Source organism: Podarcis tiliguerta, assembly GCF_965153285.1.
Source record: "Podarcis tiliguerta genome assembly, chromosome: 8".
NCBI lineage: Eukaryota > Metazoa > Chordata > Lepidosauria > Squamata > Lacertidae > Podarcis > Podarcis tiliguerta.
In genome coordinates this window covers 4,132,209-4,143,301 of record NC_139541.1, presented here as the reverse complement: position 1 = coordinate 4,143,301, position 11,093 = coordinate 4,132,209, and the positions used below count along the sequence as shown (strand labels likewise).

Genomic DNA, 11,093 nt, shown 5'->3' with positions numbered 1-11,093 from the left:
AGGAGCAGTATATGCAAGTAATTGCATAAACGTGCTATTTTGTTTTTCATGTACTGTAATCATTATTTGCATTTACTGTTCCTTACTTTCATTATCCACATATACTTTCTTCTTTCCCAAGATATCTGTTTGGTATTAATATGTTCACATCCTTAATTTGCATACATAGGTCTTCAGCTGATATATTTAAACTTAATCTTTCCATATGGATTTTAGTCTGTTTGGTTGCGCCCCCCCCCCCGGGGGGGGGGCAGAGTAAGAAGCTTCCTTTCAGCATCTAGAAGACATGATGTGTGAAGAACAACTTCTTGGATGTAACTTGCTGCCAATACTTGGCAATGGGCTGATGGCCAACTTAATTGAATCTGCTATGAGTTGATAAGGGACGCGGGTGGCGCTGTGGGCTAAAGCCTCAGCGCCTAGGGCTTGCCGATCGAAAGGTCGGCGGTTCGAATCCCCGCAGCGGGGTGCGCTCCCGTTGTTCGGTCCCAGCGCCTGCCAACCTAGCAGTTCGAAAGCACTTTCAGGTGCAAGTAGATAAATAGGGACCGCTTACTAGCGGGAAGGTAAACGGCGTTTCCGTGTGCGGCTCTGGCTCGCCAGAGCAGCGATGTCATGCTGGCCACGTGACCCGGAAGTGTCTTCGGACAGTGCTGGCCCCCGGCCTCTTTGAGTGAGATGGGCGCACAACCCTAGAGTCTGTCAAGACTGGCCCGTATGGGCAGGGGTACCTTTACCTTTTTATGAGTTGATAAATGACTGCTAAAGATATGCAGTCTGATGGGAGACTGGATGGTCCAACAGGGAAGGGTCCCATGGTATGGTCTTGCAGGTGCAGTTTACCCAGATTTCTCTCCTGATCCCCCAGATACCAGTACCTGCTTGTAAGAACCCCAGATAGCTTTTTCAAAAATGTGTGACTTTAAAGCTTAGTCTGTGTCCATAATAAGAGTCTGAGGAGCATTCATTGAGTGTATAGCCTCCAGGAGTTGCTATTATAATAAAGGCTCATAGAAATCAATGTGGCTCATTACCTCCGTGATTGAGCTAGTTACAGGGTCTTTAATAAAAGACAACCTTTCCATTCAGGTCTGTTTAAGAGTAATAGCAAAGTGGATTTACAGAAATGTCTGTATTCTCCCAGTCATTGTTGTGCTGCACCTGAACTTCAATTTTGATGCAGAAGAATTTTCAGACTAGCTCAATCACAGAGATATTTACAGACTGTAAAATGTAGAATGGAACAAACCTTTTGCCCTTGCTTTCCTTGAATGAAATTGCATTCAGTTTCTGATGAAGAGCAGCCACCTGTCTGTGTCCCAGGTATGATCTTTGAATGGTTGCCAAATTTAGCTTGAATTGTTGGGTAGTGAATTGGGCCAGGACTTGATTCGGATTCACTCTGTGCATACGGCACATGCACCCTTGTCTCAGCGACTTTGGAGCAACAGGTTGAAATGAGATTGGGGGTCTGTTTGTATCTTTGGGGAGAGGGCTAGAAGTAAAAGAGTTGAAATGAAAACTTAGGGATACAACCTTTTCAGGTCCTTTAGGAGGGCTGGAAAAATCTTGGTGTGTTTTTAGGCACCATCATCTCATTTTCACAGGTTGGTAGCCAGCCTTTAGGTACTCCTTATAGAGCTAGAGAAATGGCTTAAAGCTGCCATTTAGGAACATTTGATCTCTAGCTGCTCATATTTACATGTTTATTTGCTTACAGTTAGCCTTCTCCTTCACCATGGAGCCCAAGGTAGTGTACATGCACATGCGGTTCTCAGGCAGTCTCCCTACCCTGGGAGTATGTGAATGTCAAACTGTGAATAATGTCATTCCTGACAAATTAGATCCGGGCTTTTGAGTTTCATTTGCCTGCCTAGCCAACTCCCAATTGGCTCTTCCTTACTCAGAGGTATCAGAGAAGGTGAAGCAGAAATATGTTGGCCTGCTTTGACTTGCTTTTATATTCTGACTGTTATTACTGAAAAGAGAAAGAAATATTTTCATGGATAATTTTAACAGCTTAACCCAGCTGACAGCGAGTCCAACTTGTGCGCTCTGCTCCCAGTCTTACACCAAGCGATGGAAACCATAATCCGCATGACGTAAGTACGGGGAGGTACTTCTAGTCTCCCTACAGCTTGTCACTGCCCTACCTATTCCTGGCGCCTCCCTTGCCGTACTAGGAGCCGTGGGGAGCTCTCTCATTAGGAGGTCCCTGATGACGGCTGGAAATGACCCTCGGCCACCCCAGAAAGACCCCTCCCCTGAAAGTTTGCCCCAATGTGATAGACACCAGTTGGTGCCGTTGGAAGCGTGCAAAGATGACACGGTACAGCCACCATTTGGGGCTGCCATTGCCGGTCCGAGGAACGGAGCAGATGCGACAGTTCTGTGGCCCCTTCCCGATGACCTGCTTCCTGAACCTTCGTCCTGCTCCGTTGGCAAAGGTTTGTGGGGATGTTGACTGAGGTGAGCGATTGAGCGCTCGTTGGGAGATGAGACAATGTCGCATCAAGCAAATGCCAGCTCCCCCTTTCCAATCTAGTTTCCCTGTCAGTTTTCCCAGCACCAAAAATGTCCAATTTGGAGTCGGTTGGGGAGCGGAACTGACTCTGCCGCCGTGCCATTGCATCCCACCTGGAAGGAGGAACTGGAAGCCCCCTGACAAAGTCCCCTGACAAAGAGCTGACCTTTCCCTCTCGCCTGCCTCATTTACTCACCCCGCCCCCCTCTAGAACTCTCAGAAATCTTCGAAAAGCTCCAACCAGCGCGCCAGGTGTGTGAGATGCAGGGTGGATTTGATTTAAATCAAATCGATTTAAATCACAATTCAAATCACTAGTCTGTAAGACTTGATTTAAATCATATTTTTACATTCTTGCTGGTATAATCTTAATATTTACAACCAGATGAAGGTTTCATTTTGGGAATAATACATTTTCAGCGTAGTTTTTACAGTTAAATCAAAAATTACTGATTTAGTTAAACTGTTAGAAGTACATAGACAGATAATTACGAAATTATTGTGAGGTTTAATAAGTTAACTGTTTATATTTGGACAATTTTTCTGCTGTAATTTGTTGGCAGGAAAATAACAATTTAAACAATTTATTTAAGTAAAACAATAAGATTTTAGCATATCTATCCATGTTTGTTAATTGATGGGGTTAAACAAAAAATAAAAACTTAGACTGAGTTTTAGCACATATGAAAAACTTAAAACAAATCCTTATTTCCTGATGAATAGCCTTTGGACTATAATGCAACTTAAATAGAAAACTATCTTTAGAAAGATTTTTCCTCCAAAAGCATTTTATTTTAAAAATCTGATTTTTAAAAAAATAATCAGATTTTTTGATTAAAAATAAATAAATCATGGTCTTTTATATGAATGAGGAACCAGTGATAATCAAGTTCAGTTTCCAATAATAATGGATTCCAAACAACAAATGTTGATCATGGAAAACCCATTATTCATGAGAGTGAAATTACCTGCCTCTCTGCTCTATGATTGGGTGTCTCAATTTTATAAGATCCCTTCTCCTTTTAGGACGAGGCAGTGAAGAGCACTTTTATGAAGGCAACAATTCTAATAAGCAAAGCGCTTCAGGGGGAAAATGTCATCTTCCCCCATAAAGTGGAGCAGAGTACCTGCCTCATAGTAAGTAAATATATATTTTTTTTACAAAGCCCTGACCATCTTCGGTCCAGGGTGCCTCAGGACCCTGTTCTACCTGCACAGCGGAAGGCAGCAGTGTTTCTGAATATCAGTTGCTGGAAGCCACAGGCAGGGAGAGGGAGAGCTCTGTGCAGGTGAAAGATGGATCTTATTCCCAGATCCAGGAGGCCCACTCTTCTCCCATAGTTGTCAAGTGGGCTGGGCTGGAGAGAGAGCACAATTCAGAGCTTGGTGTGGTGGTGGCAGGGATGGTGTCTCCAGTTCTGACATGCTGTGTGCTTCCCCACAACAGGAAGTTATTGAAGAGGAGCCCCAGGGGGGCTTCTCAGTCACTGCCCTAAAGCAAGCCATGGAGACCATAACCCACCTGATGTAAGTACGGTCACTGCCCCACGTATTCCTGGCACCTCCCTTGCCATACCCTGAAATTGTACCCTGTACTTCCCCACAACAGGAAGTTATTGAAGAGGAGCCCCTGGGGAGCTTCACAGTTTCTCTGCTCCGGCAAGCCATGGACGCAGTCACCCACCTGACGTAAGTACGGGGAGGTACTTCTAGTACACTCTTCTCCCCTAGGAGGACCCACTTGCCAGTTGCAAAGAAGGTGTCAAGTGGGCTGGGCTGGAGAGAGAGCACAATTCAGGGCTTGGTGTGGTGGAGGCAGGGATGGTGTCTCCAGTTCCCTGACATGCTGTGTGCTTCCCCACAATAGGAGGTTATCAAAGAGGAGCCGCTGGCATCGCTCTCCATCTTACACCAAGCGATGGAAACCATAATCCGCATGACGTAAGTACGGGGAGGTACTTCTAGTCTCCCTACAGCTTGTCACTGCCCCACCTATTCCTGGCACCTCCCTTGCCATACCCTGAAATTGTACCTCTTGGCCAGACACAGTGCACATTTCCTCACCAGGTTTATGGTTCATTCTCTTTCCTCTTCAGTGCCCACTCTTCTCCCCTAGGAGGACCCACTTGCCAGTTGCAAAGAAGGTGTCAAGTGGGCTGGGCTGGAGAGACAGCACAATTCAGGGCTTGGTGTGGTGGTGGCAGGGATGGGGTCTCCAGTTCTGACATGCTGTGTGCTTCCCCACAACAGGATATTATCGAAGAGGAGCCCCGGGGGGCTTCTCAGTCACCGCCCTGAGGCAAGCAATGGAGGCTGTAATCCATCTGACGTAAGTACGGTCACTGCCCTACCTATTCCTGGCACCTCCCTTGCCATACCCTGAAATTGTACCCTGTACTTCCCCACAACAGGAAGTTATTGAAGAGGAGCCGCTGGGCTCATTCTCCATTGTCATGCTCCAAAAAGCCATGGAGACCATCACCCACCTGACGTAAGTATGGGGAGGTACTTCTAGTTTCCCTACAGCTTGTCACTGCCCCACCTATTTCTGGCACCTCCCTTGCCATACCCTGAAATTGTACCCCTTGGCCAGACACAGTGCACATTTCCTCACCAGGTTTATGGTTCATTCTCTTTCCTTTTCAGTGCCCACTCTTCTCCCCTAGGAGGACCCACTTGCCAATTGCAAAGAAGGTGTCAAGTGGGCTGGGCTGGAGAGAGAGCACAATTCAGGGCTTGGTGTGGTGGTGGCAGCGATGGTGTCTCCAGTTCTCTGACATGCTGTGTGCTTCCCCACAACTCTTTCCTCTTCAGTGCCTTGAGACCACCTCTGAATTCCTTGCAGGCGTCTCCCAGGACCAGCCCAATACATTCTCCACCCTCACTCCTCCCTGTAAGGAGGCATCTCTAAATCACAGCAGTCCTGACACTGTCTCAGCTTCCTGACATATTAAAGTGCCCTCTTAACCTATTGACAGAGTTGCCCAAATTGTCTGAAGGCACATACACGGGTGGCCTCCTTGTCAGTGACCCTTTGTAGAGGTCACTTTGGTGACTGATCTTTGCATTTTGTTTTCTGGTGAAATTCTCAGCCCTGCTTTCCTACCACCTGGTTCCATAATTATGCTCCACAGCTGCTGAATTAGCACTTTTTCTATGAGCTTTGGATAATTTCCCCTCCCCTTCTTTTTCATTCCTCTTCAGTGCCTTGCAGCCACCTCTGAACGCACAGGTTAGATCGGAGCTGGTGGAGAAAAGCATCATGAAGGTCTTCTCTCTGACGAAGCTGAGAGACGGGAGCCCCATGCGAGCACCAGAGATGCAGGTAACTGGATCTTCTGCTTCTAGGGATCTGAACAGAGGGAAATGGCTTGTCGGTACAGCCTGGAACTGTGGCCAGATTAAAAAAAATAGAGGGCAAAAAGGCTGAGCAGTGTAAGCTACGAATAATGCTGCCATCACAAGGATGTAACAACCAGAGACCCTGGGTATATATTCTTGATTCTCTCGGTATGTGTGTCATTTAAAAGGTGTTCCCTCACCTGGGTAATGGACAGGTGGTATAGAAATAAAGTCTCACCACAACCACCACCCCTGTGGCTCTTTCCCCGACTTCAAAGGATATCTTGCCTTCATTCTGGCTACGGGCTGCAAAGAGGTTTTCATTCTTTGAAAAGAAATAGGGTTGAAGAATGCGTCCTTCTCCAGGTGTGCTGCCATTGGCCCCAGTCAGCATGGCCAACAGTCAGGAGTAGTTGGAGTCCAATAACCAGGCATGGGGAGCCCGAGGTGCTCCAGAAGTAGAACAACAGAGCATCTGTTTTGGATCCACAAGGTCCCAGGTTCAATCCTCAGCATCTCCAGGTGAGGCTGGGAAAAGACTCTCTGTCTGAAGCCCCAGAGGGCCAACTGCCAATTATCATCTGTAGACGACACCAAGGTTGGAGGATCAATGGCTGGGCTTGGTCTAAGGATGCTCCCTGCATTCCATTGCTATGGCTGTGGTGAGGTGTAGGTTGTATTATTGCATTTATCATATAAGCACACAAATGACAGATAACTACATAAAAATACAAAATCAAAACACAAAATGCTTAATAAAACAAAAACAACTCAAGAGCCAATTAATATCTAATTCTACTAATGTTTAAAAAAAAATTAATGGCTTCTTTTTTCTATATCTTTATTTCTTATTTTGTTAATAAGCTGCCTTCAGTCCCTTTCAGGGAAAAAGGCAGGGTATAAAATAATAATAATAATAATAATAATAATAATAATAATAATAATAATAAAGTAAAACAAATAGCAGCAAACTTTCTCCTTTACAAAACAACCCCTTTTTGCAATTTGTCCCCTCTATGGTCCCAGCATGATTCATCAAACTAGTAGCCCAAGCTTTATGAATTGGCAAACCTGGATTAATGGTGGTTCTTCCATATGGTGATTATTATTTCTCTCCCGTAGCCATGGCTGGATTGACTCCTGAAAGACCTGTGAGCAGGAAAGAGCTGGACCAGCTTCCCGTTGAAGTACATCTCTCAACATTGAACCTAGATGTGAGTGAGCAGGTGTCAAGCTGACTTCTGGACCAAGGCTTAACCAGATCAGGAAGCTAGTGAGACGGAAAGGCTTCAAGTATTGTTTGTGGTTGTGTTTGTTTTTATTTTTGTTATTGAAAATTTAATAAAATTATTATATATCTATATAAATTTAGAACCTTTTTCAACACAGACACATTACAGACACACATATAAGCATGGGTATTTCTTAGATCCCAGCCCTTGTCTAGGCATTTGTGTCTGCTTTGTGCAAGGGTTGAAAACAACCATCCCTTTCTCTGGTGACACAACAACTCAACCCTCTAATAACTCGTATAGGGTGATCCTACAGCACAGGGCCCCAGCCCCATAGCTGTACTCCTGCCAGGACAAGAGGAGCTCCACAAGGATGCAGCAGCAACAGTTCTCCTCCACCTGCTGCATCCATTTTGTACACAAAGGGGAGACTTGGCCTTGAAGAAGGGTACTTCTTCAGCCAGCCTTACAACTGTCAAAAAGGTACTAGCCTGCAATATTTGTTTTGCCCCCTCCTCCAAAGTCAGCATGGAAACGCACCAAAAAAGTGCCTTCTTCCATGAAGGATGGTGGAGGAGAGACACTCTGATAGTCCACTGTTTCTATGATGACTGTGGATGAGACAAGACTACTCTTCCTTTACAGCTAGCCAAGAAATCAAGTGAGCTGGCTGCTCAGTCACCTGCATGAAATTCCTGGTTGCCTGGGGCTACTAGGCAAGTCGTCAAATACAAGGCATTCTTCAGTGATTTTAGAACCAATCCCTTTCACCTTTTGAGTCTTCGAACACACGGATGTCTCCATCCCCTTAGGTGCCACTTTGAATTGCCGAAGGCTAACAATGCAATACTTTTTCCCCTCTGAGAGCTTGCCATTTCTTGCCAACAGAGGCCCGTGGCACAGATCACAAAGAATGAACAAAGGGTTTGTACTCCTTCTATGTGATGCCTCTTGAAGAGCATGACTGGGAGTTGTGGCTAGACATTACCAAGAAAACATGCCCTTCTGGGTTCAGCTACTCCTTTCAAAGAAGTCTTCAAAAGCTAATAAACTTCTTCTTATATTTGTACTGACCTGCTGCCCAGGCACTTGTCCTGTACTTTTCCAGGCATCCGCTGGGGCAGGAGAAGCAGCTGCAGGCACCTTTGCCTTCACTTCCCCATTTTGACCTTTCAGCAGGTGTCTTGCTCAAAAATTCCTCTCTTTGGAAATTCCTAGAGATTGAGCAGACAAGATCAGAAAAACGTCCAAGTTGTTTTTACAAAACACTTCCCAAACTGAAGCTTCCCCCCAAAAAGAGGAAATGAAAGCAACACCAAAGAAAGAAAAGCTTAAGCAGCCCAGGAAAAAACTCTTAATGAAGAAAAAGAAACCAGCCCAGACTTGAGAAGGCCCAAGGATAACCCTGTCTAACCCCAAGAACCCTGCACCTTGGACTTACTCTTCCCATCCGGAGACGGGCCGAACGTTTGGTTGAAGAGTCCTGCAGGATTACACCACAGACCAAAGATTAATAGTCTTTTTATAGACCCCCAGTTATCACATCAGCTGCCTGACTATTCTCAACACTTATATAAGAAGAAGCTCAATTATTTTGTATACCAAACAGATTCTTAATGGCTTTGGAGGTACTTGATAAAGCTTTATAATTCCATGAGCAATTAGCCTATGCTCCTCCCTACCATTTCTTAGACAATCATGAAGTTGACAAGTCTTATTCCAAGCCATGTTTCAGTGGCTAGAACAGGATAAATCACAACACAGAACCAAAGACCAGGGAGAGGACCAGAGAGGAGGACAAGCATAGTTTTTGCTGCCTTGTTCCTGAGCTTTTCACAAGGCAATCAGAGCAAGTTTCCACACTTCTGTCATTCAGGGCTGAAACATCCTATCGTATGTAATTCACTCCCTATCAGTGTGGGCTGGCTGCTTTGGCATAACCCCAGCTTCTCTCTGGATTTGAAGGGCCCAGCCAGGACCCAAGGAGTGGGTGGGTGGCAACAATTAGCACAGTACAAAGAGAGTGCAAGCTGATCAACCACTGCACCAGCACTTAGCCAAATAAAGAGGTTGAAATCCAAGGCACAGCGTCAGTAGTAAATGCAGGTCAGCAGTCACTGCTAAAGACCCCGTTGGGAGAAGGTGGTGCAGCAACAGTTACGTGCACCCGGAATATGACCACATGGAGTTAATTGTAAACTGCTCATCTAGCACTGTGAAGCGGGAGATGCAAGATGTGTGCCCCCCCCCTTAGAGATGTTAGAATCACAGAGCTGCAGAATTAGAAGGAATCCTAAGGGTCCTCGAGTCCAACCCCCTGAAATGCAGGTGGCCGTTACGAAGATCAAACCTGCAACCTTGGCATTATCAGCACCACGCTCTAACTAGTGCAGGGCGGCCTTCTTTTGTAGAACTGCAACCCGAGGCCTCCCAGAACCTCCTAACTTTGCCTGTGGGAGCCTGGAGGTCGGAGCCTCCCTTTCCAGCTCCATACAGAAGGAGGACCATTTGGGGGCAGGGACCGTCAGTCTTTCCTGCTGCGAGTGGGACGCCTCATTCTGGGGCCGAAAGAGGCTCTGGGTCTCTTTCGCGGGGTCCCGGGCTCGGGGGTCCCTGGGTGAAAGGGAGAGGCTATGGAGACATCCAATATCATACATGGGACCCCTCAAGGGCCATGCAAGACACGTCTCCCCCCCCCCCCCCCCAGCCCTGAGGGAGCGGCGAGGAGGCTCTGGCTCTGCTTCGCGGGTCCCGGGCTCGGGGGCAACAGCCGAGATCTTGAAGCAACGGCCAACGTCCCCCCGCCCTGCCACGCCCCCCGCGCCCGACTCTCGCCTCCCATTGGCTGACAGGACCCGGGCTTCGCCCAGATACCGAGTCGGAAGAGCCGGCCAATGGGGAGGCCTCGGAGCGGGCGCGTGGGGGAGAAAGGAAAGAGGGGTTGGAGCCGGCTCGCCCACTGCCTTCTGGGTGTCGTAGTGCCTGCCCTCTATTCTTCCCCCCAGAGAACGGAAATGAATGACAGGGAGGACTGCGTTTCCCAAAAGCCAACGCGGCGCGGCTTCTGAGCTACGGGTCGCGAGAAGAGGCAAAAGGCCACCCCCCGGTGCTGTTTTCCCTCCCAGGTGTGCAGGTGCAGGTGGTCAGAGGCTGATGCGGGAGGGAGGAGGAAGGAGAGGGAGGAGAAGGCCCTGCGCAGCCGCACCAAGCCCGACCTGGAAGAGAAGCTCCCCTGGCATCCCTGGTTGGCATGGAAACTGCCCAGAGCCTTTCTTCCCTCCCTTGTTCGTTCCATGGCGCTTCCTCCCCGCACAATTCACCACAGCCCTGGGAGGGAGACCAGGCGGAGAGGCAGCGACTGCCAGCCCCCCCCCCCCGAGCTCTTCCTTTTTTATTCGCACAACAGCCCTGGGAGGTCAGCCAGAAGGAGAAGCACGGAAAATGCTCCAAGGCGACTTATTTGATTGCATTTCTATCCCGCCTTCTTCTCCGAGGAGCCCAAGGTGGCACAGATGGTTCTCTCCCTCCTCGTTTAACCCCCACAACAACACCGAGGTAGGTTACTCTGGCAGGCACTGATTGACACACCCACCCGACGTCACCCTTAATGGCCGAGGGGGGATTTGAACCCTGGTCTCCCAGGTCACAGTCCAACACTCTAGCCACTGCACCACACTGCCTCTCCTTCGACTTTGCTATGGCAGAAAATCCTGCCTGGAGCCTCCCATCTTTTGGACCTGACCTTCGGCACACTTCCCCCTCCCCCCCCCCAATTAGTTACCTTTGTTTGGAGGAAAAATATCTGCTACTTTCCCTTTTTCTTCTTCTTTTTTAAAGGCTTGCCTTCTCCAAAGTGTACATGTGATCTTCTCTTTTGCCCCTGGGATATTTCTAATCTAACATCCAGGCTTTTAAGGCAGAATTTCCCATTTGATCTAGGACAGGCATAGGCATCCTAGCCCTCCATATGTTTTGGGACTACAACTCCTATGATC

General features: G+C 47.6%; 1 long non-coding RNA gene across 7 annotated transcripts; it reads right to left on the bottom strand.

Moving 5' to 3' along the window:
• Window positions 1-5,985: 5,985 nt before the first annotated feature.
• On the bottom strand, window positions 5,986-9,804 carry LOC310683946. Of its 7 annotated transcripts, XR_014514569.1 has the most exons (5): window positions 9,544-9,804; window positions 8,540-8,581; window positions 8,173-8,312; window positions 6,938-7,074; window positions 5,986-6,523 (listed from the first exon to the last, which is right to left on the bottom strand). It is a non-coding gene; the product is annotated as an uncharacterized lncRNA (long non-coding RNA). The 7 variants fall into 7 exon arrangements; XR_014514568.1 differs by having other exon boundaries at window positions 8,540-9,804; XR_014514570.1 differs by lacking the exon at window positions 8,540-8,581.
• Window positions 9,805-11,093: the final 1,289 nt, after the last annotated feature.